Source organism: Ictidomys tridecemlineatus, chromosome 12 (assembly GCF_052094955.1).
Source record: "Ictidomys tridecemlineatus isolate mIctTri1 chromosome 12, mIctTri1.hap1, whole genome shotgun sequence".
NCBI lineage: Eukaryota > Metazoa > Chordata > Mammalia > Rodentia > Sciuridae > Ictidomys > Ictidomys tridecemlineatus.
The window spans coordinates 42,498,465-42,522,265 of record NC_135488.1 but is presented as its reverse complement, the minus strand read 5'-3'; the positions used below and the strand labels follow the sequence as shown (position 1 = coordinate 42,522,265).

General features: G+C 44.8%; 1 long non-coding RNA gene across 2 annotated transcripts in view; it reads right to left on the bottom strand.

The window, feature by feature from the left end:
• Positions 1-16,610: 16,610 nt before the first annotated feature.
• LOC120884844 (uncharacterized) overlaps positions 16,611-23,801 on the bottom strand; it is a 29,411-nt gene continuing 22,220 nt past the window's right edge. The window contains exons 3-4 of one of the 2 annotated variants that reach the window (XR_013428806.1): positions 22,220-22,979; positions 16,611-20,481 (exon numbers count right to left, since the gene is read on the bottom strand). This is a non-coding gene — a long non-coding RNA (uncharacterized LOC120884844). Of the gene's footprint in view, positions 22,980-23,801 lie in introns of both variants that reach the window. The other variant, XR_013428805.1, reaches the window with a different exon arrangement.

Sequence of the window (23,801 nt, the reverse complement as noted above, 5' to 3'; positions counted from 1 at the left end):
ACTTTTACTTTTGAATTTCTAGATATTGCATCATGTGGACCAGCGAAGGCAAGACATTTTCTATTCTGTTATTCTTCAGAAGATATATTGGCAGCACGCAAAAGAGTGGCTGGGCAAGGAGAGTGTTTGAGAAAAGTCAGTTTGCACAAGTGTGCACACACACACACACACACACACACTCTAATTTGAGGTCTGCAGAACTTTGCATGAAGGTGAACAGGGTGCCATAGTACCTTGCCCCACCATCCCAGGGACAGATGGTGTTTCCCTGACTTAGTCGAATCTCTAAGAATGTTGCTCCTTGCTCAGTACCTCACAACGTTTCCAGTCTCAGATTTTAATTCTAGGTCACAGAATATTTCAGGTCGTCCATGAGATGTGTAGCCCCCGTTGGCCTGGGCCTAATGCATGGAGTGTGAGTCCTCTTTTAGACTCTGTGATCAAAATGCCTGACAAGAATGATTTAGAAGACAGAAGGGTTATTTTCGCTCAAGGTTTGAGAGGTCTTAGTCCAGGGTGGGCGGATTCGATCGCTCTGGGCTTGCCGTGAGGCAGAATATCATGGTGGAGGACAGCTGCTCAGCTTATGGCTGCCAGGAAGGAAAGTGTGGGTTTGTGTGTGTGTGGGGAGAGAGAGAGAGAGAGAGAGAGAGAGAGAGAGAGAGAGAGAGAGAGAGAGAGAGAGAGAGAGAGAGAGGAGAGAGAGAGAGAGAGAGAGAGAAAACAAGAAACTAGGGACAAAATATACCGTCCAAGGGCATGTGCCCAAGAACCACCTCCTCCTGCCTACAGTTACCATACAGTAATCCATTCAAATTCTAAATCATCAAGTGGATAATCCACCAACGAGGTTGTAGCTCTCACCATCTGATCATTCACCTCTGCACATGGCTACATTGGATACTATGTTTCCAATACATGAGCTTTAGGGGGGACCCTTGTATTCATGCCTAGGGATGGAACCCAGGGTACCATGCACTGAGCCACGTCCCCAGCCCTTTTTATTTCTATTTGGAGACAGGGTCTAGCTAAATTGCAAAGCTTGCCATGGAACCTGAGCTCCTCCTGCCGCGGCCTCCCGGGTTGCTGGCGTTGCAGGAGTGCCCCCTCCCTGTGACGGGACATTTACGACAGTCTCCCTGCCTCGTTCCTAGAGAAGCACCACGTGAACTGAGGCACCTGAAGTCAGTCCCAAAGCTCACCTGCTTCATCCAGCCGTCACAGAGGGAACCATCACTGTCCCTGGGCTACTTTATGCTTTTTTTTTTTTCCCTAAATTCGAGTCCTGTTCTGCTTCAGAACATGATAAAATGAAGATACAGAGATGGAAAGATGAACCAGAATACAGTGTGGGAGCTTGTGCTTATACAAATAGGGAAGAGGTGTGTGTATGTGTATAAGCAGAATCATAAATACATGTAAATATATATATAAATAAAACTATATGTATATTATATATATATTATATATAGATGAGCATACATCTAATTGTTCGTAGAAATTCAATTGAAAGCACAAAGTCCAAGGTGAGTCTAAACTATAGAAACTAAACCATCAGGCCACCTCGAAGATCAGTTTTCTTATTTTAATCATCATCTTAGGCACATGGTACACAATGTATCCATATGATACATATAAATACGAGTGTGAAAGGGCAGAAATAAAGAACCAGGATTTCATTGTAATTTCAGTCTAGCAGGGACCTTATTTTGCTTGCTCTCCATTGTATTCCCATCACCCAGCCTAGGTCCTGGTACCGAGTGGGATCCCACTCACATATGTCGAGTGGTTGTGGAATGGCTGGAGTGGGTACAGTCAGCTCATTTTAAGTCTAATATTCTCTACTCACAGTAGCCCTTTGTGTCCATGCTCTTGATTGTCTCCTTGGCTGTAAAGAAGATTTTTAGTCTGATAACATCCCATTTGTTGATTCTTGATTTTACTTCTTGTGCTTTAAGGAGTCTTACGGAGGATGTTGGTTCCCAAGCTGGCATGATGGAAAGTTGGGCCAATATTTTCTTTTAGTAGCTGCAGGGTATCTGGTTCACTTCCTAGATCTTTTTATCCACTTTGGGTTGAGTTTTGTGTAGGGTGAGAGATGAGGGTTAACTTTTATTCTATTACATGTGGATTTTTAGTTCTCCCAGTACCACTTGTTGAAAAGGCTCTCTTTCTTTTCTCCAATATATGTTGATGGTGTCTTTGTTTTGGATGATATAACTGTATTTATGTGAGTTTGTCTCAGTGGCTTTTATTCTGTATCATCGGTCTTCATGTCTGTTTTGGTGCCAATTCCATGCAGTTTTTGTTACTATAGCTCTGTAGTATAATTTAAAGTCTGGTATTGTGATGTTTCCTGCTTCATTTTTTTCACTAAGGAATACCATGGCTATTCTGGGCCACTTATTTTTCCAAGTAAATTTCATGACAGCTTTTTTGATTTCTGCAAAGAACTTCATTGGAATTTTGATGAGAATTTCATTGAATTTTTATAGAGTTCTTTATTTTTATTTTAATTTTGGTTTTTATTTTAATTTTTAACAATATTAATTCTGCCTACCCAAGAGCATGGAAAGTCTTTTCATCATCTAATGTCTTCCTCAATTTTTTCTTTAGTATTCATAGACTCTGCAGAATCAGAGAAAATGTTTGCCACCTGCACTTCAGACAGGGCATTAAAGTCCAGGATATACCAATAATTCAAGAAACTTAACACCAAAAAATGAATAACCCAATCAATAAGTGGACAAAGGAACTGAACAGATATTTCACAGAAGAAGAAATAGAAATGATCTACCAATATACTAAGAAGTGTTCAACATCCCTATCAATTAGAGAAATGCAAATTAAAACTACACTGATATTTCATCTCACTCCAGTCAGAATGGCAACTGTGAAGCATATAAGTAACAATAAATATTGGCGAGGATGTGGGACAAAGGCACACTCATACATTGTTGGTGGGACTGCAAATTGGTGCAATCACTCCGGAAAGAAGTATAGAGATTTCCTCAAAAAAATAAGAATGGAACCAGTTATTCCTCTCCTTGGCATATATACGAAAGATTTAAGTCAACATACTACAGTGACACAGCCATCTCAGTGTTTATTGCAGCTCAATTCACAATAGCTAAGCGATGGAACTGACCAAAGGGCCCTTCAACAGATGAAAGAATAAAGCAATTGTGGTATATATACTCAATGAAATATTACTAAGCCATCAAGAAGAATGACTGTGTGACATTTGCCACTAAATGGGTGGATCTGTAGACTATCATGCTAAGTGAAATAAACCAGTCCCCAAAACCAAAGGCTGAATGTTTTCACTGATATGGGGAAGTTAAACTACCATAAAAGTGGGGAGGGGAAGAAGAGAAGCTTAGCAGATTAGATAAAGGGGAAGGAAGGGAAGGGGCGGGGATAGGAATAGGAAAGACAGGGAATGAATCTAACATAATTTTCCTAGATATATATATATATATATATATATATATATATATATATGAAAACACTACAGTAAATCTCACCATGTGTCCATCCACAGAATGGGGTCCTAATCAGATCAGGATATATTCCATGCTTGTATAATTATATCAAAATGAATTCTACTTTAATGAATAATTAAAAAGAACCAATAAAAAAGTAGCCCTTGGTAATTTGGGATGAAGTTTGGCTGGAAAGTAGGCAGAAAGAATTATTGAGGAGGGTAGAAATTATACATGTGATCCCAACAGTGGGTGCCGAGGGAAGAGGAAGTCTGAGGGTGGGGTGGGGTGGGGTGGGGTGGGCGCCTGCAGTACTGAGAATCTGCAGCTTAATAAGAGGGGGACAGGAAGACTTCAGTGCCCAAGAAGGCAATTTTAATCTCATTTCAAAGCAACCCGAGAGCTATTGCAAGATGGGAGAAAGGTAACACTTGGACCAATGGACATTGCAAAACGTGTCTTTGGTACAGAAATATTTGGAGAAAGTAATATCCAACGTCAAGAAGCTGCACAGAGGTATCTTCACTCATTCAAGAGTGAACACGTTTTTAAAAAGTGGAGGAGAATTCATGTAGAAAATTTACACACAAAGAAAAAAGTCAGCCCTAGTGCCTATTAGAATGGATTCGAAATATAAAAGAGGAATTAGTGAAAGATACTCAGTCTTTCACGCCATAAAATTCATTCAGTACCCATGGAGGGATATAGCAGAGACAAAACGATAATGAAACCCTGGACTTTGTTTGCTTTACATTCCGTAGGGTAGATACAAACAGGACATTTTTTAAAAAAGTTAAAAATGTGAATTGGGAGGCACATGGGATTTTAGAGGGTTCTGTACGTGGAAAGAGGAATAATAAAGCCAAGGACCAGGGGTGTACCCCATCGGCAGAGTGCTCAGCTGGCAGACACAAAGCCACCAGCAAAGAGACAGCAATGAAATGGGGCCAGGGGACAGAGAGAACATTCTCAGTATCTTTCAGAAGAGGGATCAGGGATTTTTCAGGATACCATTTAAATCTGAGAAAGGCTCTGAAGCCTGTATTGACATTCTAGAAGGACAGAGACGGCATCACACACAAAGAGAGAAATAGAAGGGTCTAAAGGCTGAGGGACAAACAGAGCTCATGACCTTTGTTTTGGAAATTGGACGTGTTGGGCTGGAGATGCAGCTGGGTGCTAGGATACCTGGCCGGGTGTGCCCTGGGCGCTGGGCTCCATCCCCAGCCCTGGGAAAAAACGAAACTTGAACTCTTCTTCATAAAATTGAGGGACACATTCAAGCAATCTGACCTAAGTTGGTCCCGCGTGGCGTTTCCCCATGCAGAGTTAGAGGCCTGGGGGAGGGTTAGGGTTCTCACTGTCTTGCCCATAAGCTTCTTATTTTTTTTTCATGATAATAGGTTTCATTCAGCTGTCCCATAATGCATGCATACTTCAAAACATATACCATAAGTATGTGCGATTTTTATTTGTCAAATAAATTTTTAAAAATTAAGAAATATATTTTTCCAGACATACACGTGCAACAGTATTTCTACCACAGAGATTCTGAACTTTTTCATGCAGGCCTCGTTTTTTATTTTTAAAAAACTTGTTCTCATTAGTTATACGTGACGGCAGAATGCATTTTGACACACTGTACACAGACAGAGCACTACTTCTCATGGGCAGAGACACACCGGTGTGCGATCATCCATGTATACAGGGTAAAAATGCCTGTCTCACTCAACCATTCTTCCCAGCACCCACACCCCTCGTCCCCTCACTTCCCTCTGCCCCATCCAAATTTCCTCCATTCTTCCCTACCCCCTCCCAGTATGGATCAGCTTCTGATTATCAGAGAAAATGTCTGTCCTTTTGTTTTTTTGGAATTGGCTTATTTCACTTAGCGTGATAGTCTCCAGTTCCGTCCATCTACCTGCGGGTGCCATGATTTCATTCTTCTTGGAGGCTGAGTACTATTCCACTGTGTATCTGTACCACATTTTCTTTATCCACTCATCATCTGAAGGGCACCTGGGTGGGTTCCATAGTTTGCTATTGTGAATCAAGTTGCTATGAACATTGAACTGGCCACATCACGGTCCTACGATGATTTTAAATCTTTTGGGTATACACCGAGGAGTGGGATAGCTGCATCATCTGGTGGTTCCATTCCAAGTTTTCTGAGGCATCTCCACACTGCTTTCCAGGGTGGTCACATGTGGACTTGTTTTTAAATTCTGTCCATCACAGGCCCCCCAAGAGCTGTGCGTGTGAGTCTCTGACCATGACCTCCTAGCGGAGGGGCCGGTAACAGCGAGAGGTAAGGGGTTCAGTCACCTGAACAGAAAGTTAGTTTGACAACATAAAACAGGGAAATGAACAGGCGCAGACACTGGCCACACAGGAGACCTCCCTGTGGGCCGAGGAGGTGGCATCTCTGGCAGGAAGAGTCCTGCAAGCCTCAGGTGCCTTCTGCCCCAGGAGGAGTCCTAAGAGGAGCCAAGGGGCCCCGGCTCACCTGAGGATGCACTTTGGATGGAGGGTGAGCGACAGAGTTTGAGAGGAACCTGAAGGATCTCAGCACCGCCTGAGACAAGCCGGCCCTTTCACAAGCCCGCTCCCCCCTCTCTGGCCCAGCCATGACGGCTGCACAGCTGCTGGATCCCTGAACCCAGACGGGAGGCGGGCTGGTGTGTGAGCAAGAGCCCCGGCCCCCAGATTCTGCAGCCGGTCCCACAGCGTGGCTCTGCAGTGGGCGATCCCAGAAGGAATGTCTATGACTTGAAGAAAAGCTCAGGCCGCCAGGCCCCCGCCCGCCACCCACCCTCTCTCCCACCCGAGACCCTGCCGACTCCCTCTGCCCCACGAGGGCTCCGAGTCTCTTTATGGTGCCCGTCCCCCAGAGCTCCCTGGCAGCACCAGTGAGTCCCCCTGTGCTCTCACTCGTCCCACCTCCCTGTCCAGTGGTTTGCTGAGGCGCTGGCTGAGCCTAGGAGACCTCAATAGAGTACCAAGGGGAGGGGGGGACAGGAACAATGACAGTCATAGCAGATGCCACGGTGGGACGACTGCACTGAACTGCCTGCTGACGGAGCCCCTTACAGGACACCCTCCATTCCCCCACGAGGTGGTCAACAACGGCGTCTTAGGAGAAGATTTCTCCCTTTTATTTTTCTTGGCCTTTTTCCACCCGATTTTCTAGGATTTTTTTAAAACCATACTGTCGTGAACTTTTGACATTTTTTTTTATTCTTTCCAGTTACATATGACACTCCAGTGTGTATGGACGTACCATGACATGCGTGGAGTGCCACTTCCCACTCCCGTGGAGGTTCATGTTATGGAGTCACACTGGTCGTGGGTCATACATGAACTTAGGAAAGTGAGGTCTCACTCGTTCTGCTGTCTTTCCTGACCCCACCCCCTTAGCCCCAACTCCCCTCTGTCCAATCCAGTGAAGCTCCCTCTCCATCCCTACCCCGCCATCTATTCTAATTCAGCATCCACCTAGCATATGCCATCTTTGTTTTCTGGGGATTGACTTATTTCACTTAGCATGCTAGTCTCCAGATCCATCTATTGACTGGCAAATGCCATCATTTTATTCTTTGTGGCTGAGTAATATTCCACCGTGTATACGTACCACATTTTCTTTATCCATTCATCTATTGAAGGGCACCTAGGTTAGCTCCCTAGCTCTTAGCGATTTTGTGAATTGAGCTGCTATCCACATTGACGTGGTTATCGTATGCTGATTTTAGGGCCATTGGGTATACACGGAGGAGTGGGATAACTGGGTCAAATGGTGGTTCCATTCCAGGTTTTCAGAGGAATCTCCATACTGCTTTCCAGACTGCACCAATCTGCAGTCCCACCAATATGTGTGGACCTTTTCCCCCACATCCTCACCAATATTTATTGTTACTTGTATTCTTGATAATTGCCATTCTGACCAGAGTGAAGGAAATCTCAGTGGAGTTTTCATTTGCATTTCTCTAATTGCTAATTGTTTTGTTAACCATTCATATTTTCTCCTCTGTGAGTGTCTGTTCAGTTCCTCTGTCTGTTTACTGATTGGGTAATTGGGTCTTTTTATTGTGTGTGTGTGTGTGTTAAATTTTTTGAGTTCTTTATACCCTGAAGATTAATGCTCTATCTGAGGAGCAGGTGGCAAAGATTTTCTCCCATTCTGCAGGCTCTCTCTTCATGTTCTTGATTGTTCCCTTTGCAGTGAAGAAGCTTTTAGTTTCCCATTTATTGAAACTTTGTTTTATATTTATTCATTTTATTTTTCTTGAAATCTCATAGTTCCTAAATAGCCTCTTTTTTTTACCAAATTTTCTAATTTTTATGAATAGCATGCTAAAGTTTTGTTGTGTGGATTACATGTTCCTACTAACATGAAGCCCATGAATCACAGGAACATCAAAGGCTATGTCTTCCAGAAGCATGTTCAACCACCTCCAGGTTTAGTTGTGGCTGAGTCTTTAAAAATAAAATTAGGTCATTCTTCAAAAAAATAAAAATAGGGTATTATTCTGCAATTCCAGTTTAGAGAGTATAGCCAAAGGAATAGAAAGCAAGCTTTTGAGGAGCTGTTTGTGTATCCAAGTTTATATCAGATATCCAGGAAGTAGACGCAACCCAAGTGTGTATCCATAGCTGCATAGAGGGACAAAATGCAGTCCATATATAAAATGGAATACTATTCAGCCTTAAAAAGGAAGAAACTTCCAACACAAGCGACAACATGACAAAAACCTTGAGGACATCTGCTAAGAGAAATAAGCCGGCCATTAAAGGACAAATATGATGTGACATTTGTATGCAATACCTAAAGTAGTCAAATTCACAAAGACAGAAAATAGACTGGTGGTGGCCAGGGTCTACAGGAGGAAGGAATGGGGAGTTTGTGTTTGACAGGGACCAAGTTTCAGTTTTGCAAGATGAAAACGTTTGGAAGATGGATGGGTGGTGGTGATGGTGGTGGCACAATCCAGCAAATATACCCAATGTCACTGAGGTGTAGGTTTAAAGATGGTGACATTGGTGAAGTTACACCCTGTCTATTTTCATGCAAAAAAAAAAAAAAAAGCAATGATCAAAGTGCAACTCACCTTCCTCCGTGCTCTGAACTGCCAATTACTTCTCCCGGCCAAATTGTAGTCGTTTCACTGTGGTAAATACAGAGACTGGATACATCACCTGTTGGACAGCGCTGGAGACAGCGTGTCAGGTAGAACCCTGGGTCCTGCTCCTGGCTGCCGAAGAGAGCCCTTTCGGGATGTTTTGACTCATTGCCCCAGCCTTCATCAGCTCGTGAAACTAATTTTTTTTTTCATCAGTTGATTAAGATTCAAGATAACGAGTCAAAACATGCCAGTAGTAATTCCCAACAGCGTTGAAGGCAGGATGTTAACTTTTCCATGCACATACATGCACACAGACAGACGTGAAGTGAACCGGTACCTCCCCTTTGCATATGGAACAGCCTCTATTCATTAAAGAAAGGGGCGACATTACAGTATGCATCCAAAGAGGAGAAACACGAAATTACTTAACCAAATGGAATCGACTGTAATCGTTTTAATGAAAGGAGAGAAATGGCAGGAAATGAACTCATGAGCAAATGGATACAAGCAGAGGAGAGCTAAATAAAACATGCATAGGCCGAGCACGGTGGCACACGCCTGTAATGGCAGCAGCTCGGGAGGCTGAGGCAGGAGGATGGTGAGTCCAAAGCCAGCCTCAGCAAAAGAGAGACGCTAAGCAACTCAGTGAGATCCTGTCTCTAAATGAACTACAAAATGCTCCTTCCAGGGCTGAGGATGTGACTCAGGGGTTGAGTGCCCCTGAGTTCAACTCCTGGTTCCCCCTCCAGCCACCCCCCCCGAAAAACAACCACTCAGGAAATTGCTATGCACAAATGTGAACAGATTCAAGGAAACCCCAAATTCCAAACGCTTGGTGCTTCCTCTTGAATCAACAAATGCACTTTAGAATGTTTTTGATGGCAACTGTATCCGAGCTTGAAGTTCCAGAAATTTTCCACCACTGTTCTGCATTCTGCAGGCCTTTTGTCTGAGTACAGAATATTGAGTTTTACCAACAAAAGCCCTTGATTGAATACTACACCCCTTACTATCAGATATGTATGTATTTTAAATTCCATTAGGCATCCATGGGGGAAACTACCTAATATTTGGAATGCATTGCTTAATGTGCTAACGGATCTTATTTTCCTGTGGAGCTCACTGTCCGAGAGACGGAGAGCGTCTTGACGCTTATTGCTGTTGAAAGCCTTCTCTGGGGTGTGGGCCGAATGGCTAATGCACCTGAAGTCGGGGGACTTCAACATTTCCTAAGCTCCAGCAGTAGTTCAGTGCTCCAGAAAAGCTAAGGAAGATTGGACATCAAGTCATCTCCCTATCAGCCTGAGTTTCCCTCCTTCAGCAGTTGGAGGCAGATCAACGTACGAGGTCTGCTCTGAAAAAGTGTCCTTCTAAAACTATCACCGGGGCTGCAACGTGGCAGGCGACAGTCCCCGTGGTAGACTGAAAGCAAACAGTTTCCACTGGGAACAAACACGCGCTGTGATCCTCATGTCTTTGAATCGCAGCGACCCGACTGTAGGATGCTTTCTAAATGCAAGATTCCAAACAGCAAGGAGAACTTCTACCTGCAGCCACGGCTCATCTGGAGGCACCATGAAAGCCTGTCTGCTAGCACACTTTGTTAGAATTTGGTCTGAGGTTTTAGTGGGTAGGGAAAAGCATACCCCTCAAAAGATGAAACATTGTCTTCTCTTCTTTGCTGTTTTTCCCTGTCTTCCCCTGACTGTCCTTCCAGGAGACACCACCACTCAGCTGATTAGGAAAATACGGCTGCTACTATCATTCAATGGGAGATCTGAGATGTGTTACTTAGAGGTGCCCTGTCTTCGACGCGACTCTGGCCTGTGCTCAGTAAATCATAATGGAGGCACGATCTGCTCCAGAAAGGGAAACTTTGCTGGGGTAGGCTAAAATCCTAGGCTGAGGGAAAGCCCTTTATCCACTTTTATGGGCCTGGCTTCTCACTGGGAGCATACATTCACTAACTGTATAATTGGAGGCACGGTTCTTCTATCATAAACATTGTTATCAGTTAATTAAACTTGAAATGCCGCTTTGTTCCGCAACGTGTTTTGTCAGATTGTTTTCCTTATTTATTTATCATCATAAAATTTTACTTGGTGACTGGCAGCTTCTCAGCCCTCCAATAATAATATAAATCAAAACATAAGATTTTTTAGTCTTCATGCAATTTCCCTTTTGGTCTGAAAATATGAAACCAGATGTTTTTGGCATGCTAAAGATGCTTTTCATCTTTTTTTAGATTCTTTCAGTGCTCTCAAAGTAAATGCATTTTTAAAACCAACTTATGAAAGTTAAATTCCCTTTGTTCGTCTGTGTAGAGTCTGGTTTGCATTGATGCAGTGGCGGGGAGACCTTTCAGATAACATGCTGAAGGTTTGGGAGGAATTACCCATGGAGGGCCCAAGCGCATAAGGGCAACAGAAATCGTATTAATAGCAGATCAGTCGACCATGAACCGTGATTCCACAGAGGGTCTTCCCCAGCAGCGTGCCTAAAAGTGGAGGTTCAGGTTAGGCGACACCACGAGGATCTTGACTCTCCACCCACGATCGGGGTGATGTGCCTAATTTGTTCTCACAGTTATCACATACTTGCTCCGGCTTCAAAAAATTTTAAAAAAAGTGGGGTCCACGAAAGCAAGGCCATTGGAATTTCCTGTGACAGCGAATCTCATTTCAGTCGATATTACCATCTATCTCAGCCTAAGGCTATCACTAAAACATCTAAACATTCCCAGATGGAACCTACTTCCCTGATATTAAAGGGATTTGATGTTACTGGAGAGACTTGGGGTCAGTAAGCAGGAGCAGGAGTAGACTGGCACATGGGCTAATCTCATTTGTACACAGCCTCGGATTGCCATTACGTCCCTGGGCTATTTTGTGGTTTGGGTATTGGAACTCTTTGGACAGACTGAAATACTTTGGGATCTTTGTGGGGTGGTGGATGGAATTATTTATAATCAACTTTGCTATCGAGGCTTTGATGTGGTTGCCCCATCCTTAACCCACAGCTTCATTGCATAAATTCCACGAGCCAGTGAACAAGGACACTTCTAGCTCCTTGCCACCAACCACCCTTAACAATCTTGGCAGACTCTATCCAGGAAGAGTAGAAACCCCCACCACTACCACCACCACCACCACCACCACCTCTTACTCTGCTGGATTTTGAAGCAAGTTTTCCCAGAGGCAACCCTGTTCCACATACAGAGACTTCATGGACTTCCTTATTATTTATTGCAAACAACTTTCCATGCCCGGCATTCCACCGAATTTGCTGTGTCAAAAGACACCAATGGTCCCTTTGTAGCCCAATACAATGTGTTCTTTCAGTCTTCAACACCATGAACCTCTACTGCACGGGACTGGTCCTTCTTTCACGTTTATCCTTCCTTAGTTTACACAAACTAAGCTCCTTTGGATCTCCTGTTCCCCAGACTTCCTTTCACAAATTTCCTGCTCATCTCCCTTCCCCTGCTTGAGTGTAAACATGATAATCCATAAAGTTCTGCTTTGGGTCTCCTCCATCTGAATGCCTCATGATGTTCTGGATGTGACACTGACAATCTATTGGCTGATGTCCCCCATACCTCTGTCTGCCTCTCTGTTGAAGAACCCAATATCTGTCTGCCTAGGAGAAACCCACAGATAAGCCACAGATAACCCAAAGGCAACCACAAACTCAGCCCCCAAATAAATACCTGTTACCCCCCAGATTATTATCTTCCTAAATAGTCAAACCTAATTCGTATCACTGACACCCGAGCCAGAAATTGGTCGGCCATTGACGATTTCCTCACACAGATCACTCCTGCTTGTACGTGCTAACTGCCTTCAGATCTCTCTTTGATTTGTGTTGTCAATTTTTGTAACTCCTTGCGCTAATACTCAAAAAAAAATACAATGTTTGAAGTGACCAGGGGATATTCACTTCTTTAGAAATGGGTGAGAACGACATTTGAAGGAAAGTAGATTCATACCCTATCGATAATACAACAGAAACCATCGCCTCCAAGTCTGACCTCAGGGGGTGAGAAAATGGGAGATGCAAGTTTAAAGACACACAGGAAGAAAAAGGCAGGAAGACAAGAGAAAAAGACATTTCTCCTAACACAGTATTTTTTTTTCTCCCCTCTTCTTAGTTTGAAGAATGATGCTCAAATCCATCTGGTAACTCAGGTTAGAAAGGTTTGCTACTGCTGGCCCATCTGTCTGTCTGTCTGTCCTCCCTTTCCTCTCCCCTCCTTCCCTTTCTTCCTTTCCTCCTTTTTCTGAGCCCTTAGGGTAGCAATGCTCTGGGTTCCGCGTCCCGGGCCTCTTCCGAAGAACCCCCACCCTACTGTCCCCTCTAGGTCCCCCGTTTCCCATGGCCCATCTCCTCTGCCTTGTGCTCTTCTAGTCTTGCTGCTCTGGTTTGCTTTTCTAAACATCAAAAACTGCTTAACATCTTTTTCTGTGGACTCATTGCTGTCAGGGCAATGTCTGCTTCTCATCAGAGGGAGCCAAGCCCCCCCCCACCCACACACACACCATGTCTTTTGGGGCTTATTTCTGCTGTCACCCAGCATTTAGAGGTGCTGTTCTCCTAGAGGACCCTTCATTTCCCAGCCTCGTCTCCACGCACACTCTTCTTCTTACTTTCCTTTCCCCCAGGCCCTCGCTCATGCTCAGCTTGCTCTGCACCACTGCACCGCACTCAGCCTGCTCACGCTGCCTCCGCCCCTCATCATCCTTCACCCCCTGACCGCTGAGCTAAAGTCCAGGACTCAGCTAAAGCATCATATTCTCCAAGTCTCTCCCACTGGGGAGGCAGAGCTAAACCTAACCATACTTTTCTTTAAGGTTTTTTTTTTTTTTTTTTTTTTTTTACCTTGTAGGCAACTTTGCCATTTTCTATCTCTTCCAACCTGTATAGTCTTGTCAACCAGACTAGAACCCCCCGCCCCTGCAGTCCCAGAACCATTCCTGGCTATGTGTGGTGTGGGAGTTCTTGGCACAGTCGCCTGGCAGTCCATAGCCCACGCACCTGGTGCAGGGTTCTGAATGCGGGTGGGCGGGGCCCGCCGTGAGCTACAGACCATGCAGAAGGTTCATTGTGCACCAGCTACCGGTCACAGGGGGAGACTCCCACAGCATGTTGAAGAGCAAAGATCATCACCATACAACCAGCAGGAATCAGAGTTGGATTTGGCACACGGCATCTTGAGCCATAGTTTCTACCACTTGCCAGAGTCTAGTGTGAACCAAGTGAAACAACTTTATTACTCACAGGTACTTTCAGGGACACCAGAAGCCCAGGAGTCGTGGTGAGTCCGACCTCCAAGGTTTAGGAAAGCCATCCAGAACCAATGGAGCCTTGCCTGTGCATGCCCCGTATCAGGCAGCAGACAAGTGAACCCAGAGCAAAAGCACTGCACTCTGCGTTTTATACTCTGGAGTACCTGAAGTGTCATAGGACATCCTGTTCTAGGAGGGACGGGAGCAGAGCTTGGGTTGTTCAGGACAGTAACACCTTATCTTGGGACGTTGCACATCCCACAGTTATTCTGAAAGGGGACAAGGGCTGGGATGCCAATGTCATCTAGAGGTCTAGAATCCTGCAGGCTTATTCTCCAACCTCTGCAGTCTGAATTCTGATTTCTACTTCACCACTTTAAGGCCACTAGAGCCTCTACATTTCTGTTGTATCTTCTGTCAAGTGGTGACACTAATATAACCAGCAGCATTGGTGAACAGGGGGAAAAAATGAGATGGTGTGGCAAGTGTTCACCATGGAACTTTCTATAGAGTGAGTCGTTAGATACGTTAGCTGTTATCCTTAACTCATCAATCAGGGCTTATAAATGAAAAAAATGATTAGAAAAAAGTACAAGAGCACCTCAGGATTAATCATCTCCATGAAACTAAGAATCATGACGTTAGTTTCTTTGTGTTTTTCCGCCCCCTCCATTTATCCAACACAATGTCGCCCTCAAGAGAGTCCCCTACCTGTAGTTGAACCCTAGACCAACAAGATGAGATGGAGACAGCTTCAAATTCAGGGGGTAAGAAATTACATAAACACGAAGGAACCAAAGGTCATCAGAGATGGGTAGAGTCAGAGACTAGTCAGGGAAGAAGGAGACCAGCAGACACAGATGTGGAAGAGGGAACTCCACCATGTGCCAGAGATGAGAGGGGGCTTTTGAGCAACTGGTCACTATTCTTGTGATGTACAGCAGAGGGCAGGCAGCAGAACTGACTAAGATGGTGCTGTCTTGATGGGCAAAAGCTGCGACTTATGCAGTCAAGGGGGAGAAAGAAAGAATGTCCAGCGCTCCTGCCCTTTAAATGACCATCCTTCATGCTGGGCCCTGCAGTAGACATAATTAAGTCACAGCAAACAATTCTAGATTAATTCTAAGCACTGTAAACGCACTTAATCAGGACAGGCTCGTGATAGACATTCCCTCTGCAGGCTAAGCTCAAGAGTCAGATCAGAAGTCTCCAGCCTTAGGTTTTTACGTCCAGCAGATGCACACCCACTCAGACCATGGAGATCAGATCAAGAACCGAAGCAGGCTTCTCCTGGGGTGGAGCTGATGGCCAGTGGAGGTGAGGGTCGCAGGGAGAAGTCATGGCTCTCGTCATGAAGGTGTGGCTGCAGGGTTTGAGAGTGGTGAAGAAGATCCAGAGGATCAGGCAGATGAGGAGAGCTGGGATGTCAGTCTGGGTCTTCATCAGGCTGTCACTGTGAGCAGCAGTGTCGGCTGGCTGAATGTCCCTTCACTTGCTCCATCATTTATACAACATTGGGGGGCTTCTGACCACCCTTTCAATCCCTGTCAGCTGCCACCAGATTTCTCAGTGATGTCATTTGCCCTGGGGTTAAAGCATCTGGTCCGGTGGTCCCCACCCTGATTTTCTTGCCTCTCTCCCTTATGGAGGGAGGACAACAAGACAGAGACTTCACTCTATGAGGAGAGCGAATTGTCTGTGCCTGAGGGCCATACTGGAGGGCTTCGTAGCTGCGCCTGGTGAGATTGCAGGTCTCAGACTGGAGTTTTAAAATGGAGAGTTGCTTAGGCTAAGGCCTAAGGTGGAAAGAGTCATTTTCTTGTTCCTTTTACCCACTGTCCTATGGCTCATTTGTTTCCTAAAAATGCCACAATTATTTATTAATTATCACAGCGGATCTCAGGGTTGATGTCGCCTCTCTGTAGATGTGTTTCGATTCCTGTCTTCATGAAGTCTTTGCAGAGCTCCCGCTCCTCCAAGATCTCGTCTCCCTTCCTCCCACGATGAGATCATCTCTGTTGGTAGACAAGAGAACTTTGAGACATAAGTTCCGAGTTTCCTTTCAGATCTCGGGAGGTGACTGAGAAAGCCTCTGTGTCCTGATCATGTTTAAGTTATCAATGCAGCAAACTTCCCAGGTCACCTACTGTGGAGAGAAAAAAACAGAAGCATGATTCCGGTGAAGGAAACTAAACATTCTTTGTTCAAACTGTCCTCCTACATTTGAGTCATGTTACAGGATACTCTTGGGACGTCTCGGAGACATTCTAAGGCCACTATGCCATACTCAGGTCTCTTCTCCTGGGAAGCAGACACTCTTGCCGGCTCTCTGTTCTTTGTGGACCCTCGGAAATGCACGCCAGGATCAACAAACAGTAGGTCTTTCCTGTGCCCTTGGGAACCTCCCAGAGGAAGCCCAGCTCTGGCCTGCAGCCAGGTGGACTGAGAACTACAGACGCCCCTTCCCAGGATGCCTTACCCACTGCTTCCTGTGGGTTTCCGCCAGTGGAAGCAGAGGTGCGAGATTAGAGGGAGGAGAAAAGGGATGGCACCATCGTATTTCTGTTTCCACGGACTTTCCCAGAAGTGGCTTTGTGTCTCCTGGAAGTGCCTCCCCACCAAGCAGACCCCCCTCAAAGCCTCCTGCTCCTGGAACCAGATTGCACACCCCCCCCCTTTGCCCTCCACACCCTGATGGGGGAGGGGCTTCCTACCAGGGATAGGGTCTAGATCATTTTCAGGTGCCCATTCCCTCTGGAAGATGCTCTCATGTTCGACTCCCATGATAAACCCCTTGAGCCTGAGCCGTGGTCCTGGCGGATGCCGTCTGAGATGGTCAGATCTCCAGGCCAGCCTGCACTTCCCACGGCCTCTTCTGGAAGGTCGCATCTCCATGAGGAACATGACTTTGAACGTGATAAGTTTTGGATAAAATAATGCGGTCCTCCTCCTTCTGAGCTTTCCTCAGCTTTATCCTACGCTGGACAACTTTCAGGGAGGAAAGCAAACAGTTCAAAGGAAGAAGCACACATATGTTTGCGGAACCTCCAAACCTGGGTCCCCCCTGCCCCCCAGGGTGGTAACCCTGTCCTGGATGTCATGAAGGACCCATGAACTTTCTTTTAATCAGCTTACCACCTGATCCTCGGGGTTTCCCTGATAGTGTCTCAATGTTGCTCAGTTGTCCTTCCAAACACCGAACTCGCTGGTGACATTTCCTGCCTTTAAAAACTTTATTGGATTTTCATAGCTTTTAGATGAAGAGCAAATATTCTAGTCTGGTAGGTGATTCAACTACGTGGTTCCCACCTTTCCCAGGAGTCTCTCCATGCCTGGCTACTTCTACCCTCTCCCATCCTGGCCTCTGGCTCTTGGGCGTGGCCTAAATCTACAATCCTCTTTCATCTATCTATCAATTTGTGTTTGGGGATCTCCTATCATGTTCTTCTGTCCCTGATTCACTCCTTCTAGTCTTTTCTTGCCAACTCTTTTGGTCTTTTTAAATTTCAGCCATACCAATTATGTGCTCTCTGCCCCCCAATGGGTACACTTCCCTGGAAACTAATGTGTTGAATGTCTTTTTTATTTTTCTTATGTTTTATAACCTCTTATGGATTTGTAAGAATTTAATGGACATTGTTTTACTAATCTGGTAAGTGAGACATTTGTAGATATTTGGTAAGTTGACCTAGAAAGACAGCTCTTGTCGCATCTTTGAAACTGTTTTTCACTTTTTTATAACAGGACAATACGTCATTATGTTGAGTAATATGAATCACCAACTTTAAAATAATCCGGGATTGTATAGAAAGGAGGAATTCCAAAGACTATCTGACCCCCCCCCAAAAAATATCATTTTTACATTGAGTACACATTTATAAGAGGCCCTGTAATGAAATTCGGAGGCTTGTGTTTTCTTTGTTTTGTGCTATTTTAGGGAGGATTAAAATGTAAGTGAGAATGACAACATAAAATAACTCTTCAGAAAAAAAAAAATAATTCATCTTTAGCAAGGATTGTTCCTCTCCCATTTTGGCCACATACCAGGGGGGAAAACATGACACCATTTTCCATGAAAGGAATCTGGATTAAAATTATTTTTTTATAGGAAATGGATATGTTTATTACAGAGGCTGATCACCCCATCCAGATAAGAGGATCCATTCTTAATGCTTTGAGCATTGCCAGGACAAGCACGTTTCCGGATTTATTTATTTATTTTTCCCCCAAAAGGTTGAGTAAGACATAACAAACACTTCCTGCCACCGGCCGTGCATGGCGGTAGGTCGGGTACCTGGCTTCTATAAACCTTTATGCTGAGCCTTTATGACGTTTCGACTTAGAAGTCCATTCAGTTTGATGATGGAGACAGCAGGCAGATTATGACATTAAACAGCTCGCAGACCTTCACCCACGGCCTCAATGGTTTAATTTTCTTTAATGGCTGACTCTGCCCCTCCCAAGGAGCACAGACCCAGGCAGAGTCAGCACCCTCACCGCCTTCACTTCCCCTGCTCTGTCACAAGCACCGCTGGCCACCTTCCAGCTGCAAATGTCTTCAGTTATTAAAAACCATCAGTAGAAAGTGATCCAGACTCAGACTGGCGACACAATTGGCCGCCTATGCCCTAGTGAAGCACAAAATAGGGAAGATGGTTACTATTACGACTGCAGTGTGCGACTGCATAACAGACGTGAAAACACATCACGCTCGGTTTGTCCAGCCCATTCTTTCTCCCTGGGAAGACAGCGCTTCTTCCCGAAGGTGCACTCCCTGTCTCAGGTGAAGGCAGGGTCTTAGATGCCAGGTGTGTACTCGAATCTGAAGGTGCCACTCACTAAAATGGCCAGAGTCCGGGAAGAGACAAAAGTTTCATGAAAGTCACAGAACTGATCCTGTGGCAGTCATACATGTACCCAATATTTTCCTTGTGCTTGAACTCAGTGCAGTGGGTAGGTTGACATCCTGGTAAATTCTTAGAATTTTCACAATTTCCTTGCATTGAGTTGCTTTTCCAGAACTACTTAGTCAATGCTATGACTGTGGGTTGTGAATAGCAGCTGTGGTCTCCTAGGAAAATGAGTGAAGGCTAGAGAGCGGGGCTTTGTTTGATTGAAGGGTGAGCGACTGCACAGCATCTTAAGAAATGCCTCCTATGATCATTACAATCCCTGAGAGGGGAATTGGAAATGCTTCCTGGTTATATTTTTAGGTTGAGTTTACAACAACTCTTTGGGTTGAGGTTTGCAATATATTTTTATTAGTCACAGCGATGGAAAGGGACGTTGAAGATATTTTAATTAATTTATTCTTTTCTATGATCAGCAGGATAGTCGTTCCAAAAAAAAAAATTATAAAATACCTGTAGGATAGATGTGGCTTCCTTAAAAATTTTTGACGATATTTTGGTAATAGCTTGATTTTTCTCAAAATCCTGTTCTGTTTCATCTGAGAGAGTGTCCCACCTCTAACCAAGCTTGGAACCTCACGTACTTCCTTAGGGATTTTGAATTCGTTAGTAAGGTGGTCTGTGTCATTTTGTCAACAGAGGTTGCTTGCATCTTCTGGAGAAGCCCTTCAGTCACCCAACCTGAACTTCTCACTCTTCAAAAATGGACCTTTTGCAATCAGAACAGTAGAGATTCTAGGAGCTCGTCATGATGGGAAGCAAAGGTCCCTTGGCCCACCTGCCCTTCACACTGTGGCATTGGTCCTCGGCTCCTGAGCTGGGTGAATTCCGTGCTAATTCCACAGAGACAAAACCATCCACCTCACCTAACCATTCAAAGCAAGTTTCATGACTACCTGCTTTGAGTGGATTTTATTATTATCATTTTCTGGCACCGAGGATGGAGCCCAGGAGTGTTTTACCACGGAGCTACATCCCAGTCCTGTCTAAATTTTATTTTGAGACAGGCTCTTGCTAAGTTGCAGAAGCTGGCCTCCAACTTGCTATCCTCCTGCCTCAGCCTCCTGAGTCACTGGGCTGACAAGTGTGCGCCACGGCACCTGGCTAGACTTGAATGAATTTAAATGGCCACTGATTCCCTTATTTTAAATCCAAAAAAAAAAAAATGATGATTTTTTTTTTTCCCCTGGAGAAAAAGTTTCCATTTGATTTAGTGGCTGCGAAGAGACCTAAAATCTGAGAAGCTCATGGAGCATGCTCTGTCTTAGTCCTCCCAAAGGTAGGATGTTATCGTCTGAGAAAAGAAATGTCAGAATGTCCGCACCACTGGCCATCATGGACTCCCTCATCTCACAGGGACGTGTCCGGCTGACTGGGTGCCTTGGGTTTTATCTTCCTTTCCGTCTCTCAGGAATGCTCTCCTAAGATCTCTAGCCTCCTATTATCTCAGAGCCTCACGGGGTTACATTATTCTTGTTTTCGTTTTCCACCTCTTCAAGGGACCCCGTGTCTCCTCGGCTTACCCCTTAACAGGTAGAACCAAATCCCGAAACAAGAGGGTCACTCCATCAACCCGCCTAGGTAAGCAAGTCAGGGGACAGCTGGACGCAGGCTTCAGCGATGGCAAAAGCAGCTCACTTTCCCCGAAGATCAAAACTTCCCATTTGGGTGCCTTAGAGAACTGTAGCAATAGCAAGTTAAACTGGGAAAAGAGGTTTTGGGGGGGGGGTCTAGAAAACCAGTGCGGTTATAGAAGACAATTCACTGTCCACCAGCTGGACTTCTATACGATGTCTCTGCCCCCATCTTATGCAATAAGATACTCTAAGATCTGGCTCTGGAGCATCACACAGCACCCCCATCACAACCCTGTTCTCACCAAAATCTTCATTTGCTGCCCGTCCCTCAGTCTTCATTATTTATTGATTTTTTGAACCTAGGGGTATTTAACTACTGAGCCACTTTCCTAAGCCCCTGATTTATTTTTGATTTACAGACAGGGGCTCACTAAGCTGCTCAGGGTTTCCGTAAATTGCTGAGGTTGGTCTTGAACCCATCATCTCCCTGCCTCAGCCTCCAGAGCTGCTGGGATCATAGATGTGTGCCCCTGCACCTGGCCACCCCTCAGTCTTGAACCTTTGGTGCTTGACCCTCCTTAGACAAACTCCTCTCTGCTCTTCACTTCCTAAATAATATCATTTTGACGACATCAGCTAAGAGGGGCTTAGTAGGACTCAGTTACCATGTATCTCCATCACCAGGCAATTTAATATGTCACCAAACCAGAGTAAATTGTTGTGACAACTTTCGTTCAACTATTTGCCAGACAAGATGAAGGTCACCAAGTATGGTCGCTGCGAAATCGTGGCCACTGAAGTTCCAAGAGCTTCAAGATCATGTCAAGATCAAGTCACACGGTAGGGACTTAGTCATCCCCTGAAGAACATGAACTGACCCTTTCCCAGCCAGGGCCTCAAGACTGGGACAAGACAGCATTTCAAAAGTACACGCTCTTGCACTACAATCGACTTCTCCAGCGGGAGCAAGGACATCCCTAAGATCCACTGTCCCTGTGCTCACTGCTCTGTCGCCTTTGCTTGATTGATAGACGTAATGGCCAGGATGATGCCTGGCTGAGCTCAGTACTCCAAGGCCCAGTACCTGATAAAGATTATCTTGGTGAATTTTAAAAAATGTGAAAAATAGATCAACATCACCTGGATCTTAGGAAAGAAGCAACTGCGTTTAAAAATGTGATAATTTGGGGGGGGAAAATACCAATGGGTGGAGAATGGAAGAAACAAGTAACAGAATCTAAGGTAAAATCCAGCGCCTAAGTGAGCTAGGTATTAAGTTGCTACGGGAAGAAATTAATTCATCTGAGGAAAGATGAGAAGGGTATAACGGAGATTAATTAAAATTTAGTTTATCAGATTTTTCTCAGGAGATTGGCAATTTAGGCAGAGAAAAATCTTATTTAAGTGCATAAGTATATTTCGGCTTATAAGTGCAATGCATGATAAAATGAAAACAGAATACCAGTGCACATTAAGGAATTACCACGTTAGAATTTGATACGCTCTAAAATTCTAAATCTAGAAAACAAAAGTCTCAGGGTGAACGTTGGCGGCTACCTCAGCATGACAAGTTCTTAAAATACCAGATGCACAAGGTCAACAGGAGCTTTCACGTCCCTAAAGCCGACCACACTTGGTGACACTCATCTTGTCTATCAAGACATGTGGGACTCCATCCAGGAACTATTCTTTCCCCTTGGCTCTCCTTATCACACTGCGTCCTGGGTGTCCTCCTCTTTGTCTGCATCCTGGCACCCTCTGGCACCCTCTGCCACCCCATCCGTAAGAAATCCATCTAGGTTCTCATCATTCCCTCAACACATCCTTCCGCAGAGACCTTACCCACTCCTAGAGCAGCAGCTCCCTGCTCCATCTTGTGTGTTCGCAGTTCAATGGGCCAATGAAAGCAATCAGTAGGAGTCTAGGTTCTCATGGAAACTGCCTGACTCTGGATCCTGGTTCTGTCACCTCTGCCTCAGTGTGCAAATCTGTGAAATAAGGATTATAAATAATAACATAGGCATGTTGCACAGATAAAGCTTGATGGGAATCGGCTGCAGGTGTCACCAGCTGCATCCATCAGTTTTCTATCACTTGAACAAAACACCTGAGATAATCACCTTATAAAGAGAAAAGGTTCACTTTGGTTTACATTTTTGAAGATTCCAGTCCCATTACAGCCTTGCTTTAGGCCTGTGGTGACGTATAGTACATCTTAGTGAAAGCACATGGTATAGCAAAGTACTATTTAGGTCAGGACCAGGAGGCAGCAAAGAGGGAGAGGAAGAGACTGGGGTCCCAGGGTCCCTTTGCATGGCATACCTCCAAGGGCCTAATCGCCTCTCACTAGGCCCCACCTCCTAAAATTCCCACCATCTACCAACATCGCCACAGCAAGGAACAAGCTTTCAATGCCTAAGCATAAGCAATGCATAAGCCTTTGCAGGCCATCAAACCACATGGAATGCACAGAAGAGAAGAAGTTAAGGAGCTGAGGCCTGAGGGTAGATTGGAGTGGACTCCCCGATCAACGTGGCTGGTGCTAGGGTGGGAGCAGAGCTTCAAGGTTGAGCTGCCACAGATTCTGCCTCTGGAGACTCATCTGAATGGTGGAGAAAACAGAGAAAGTGGCAAATGTTAGGTGGATGAGGAAAAAAACAGTGGAATCATCACCAAATCTAAGCACAGCACTCCAAATTCAGCAGGCCACTTACCAGGAAAGACAAAATATGCATATGCTCTGACCTGAGTTTACAGACAGAATTCTGAACAGGCATAAAACCCAAAATAGACAAAGGGGATCACAGCAAACCATAAACATCTGCTCAGCAAAGGAGATAATCAAAAAGTGATGAAATCACGAATAGAATGGGAGAAAATATCTGTAGGCTACCCACCTGATAAGGGGCTAATATCAAAAATGTGTCAGAATTTAAACAACTCACCAGTAAGACAGCAAACAGCTCAAATTAAATGCAAAAACACCTGGACAGGCACTTCTTAAACAAAGGCATGCAAATGGTCAACAGACAGATGAAAAAGATATTCAACATGAGTCATCATCAGAGAATTGCTGAGATGCCATCTCACACCTTTACCAGGCTGTATCACAAACACAGCAGAAGAGTGTGGGCAAAGATGGAGAGAAAGGGAAACCCTCGCACACTGGTGTGAAGGCACAGAAGTGCTGTAACTATGCAAAAGTGTGTAGGTTTCTCCACAAACTAAGAATTGAATCTATAGAGGAGAAACAATATCAGGAACAAATATTCACTGTATATAAAAGCAACAGTTAATACTTGAGGCAGTACTTAAAGAATACACACAACGTGGACAGTCAATAAGCCCTATTATGTATATATATATATATCTCCAAAGAAAAGTGGAATCAGCATGTTGATGAGGTCCTCATGTGCTCATCACA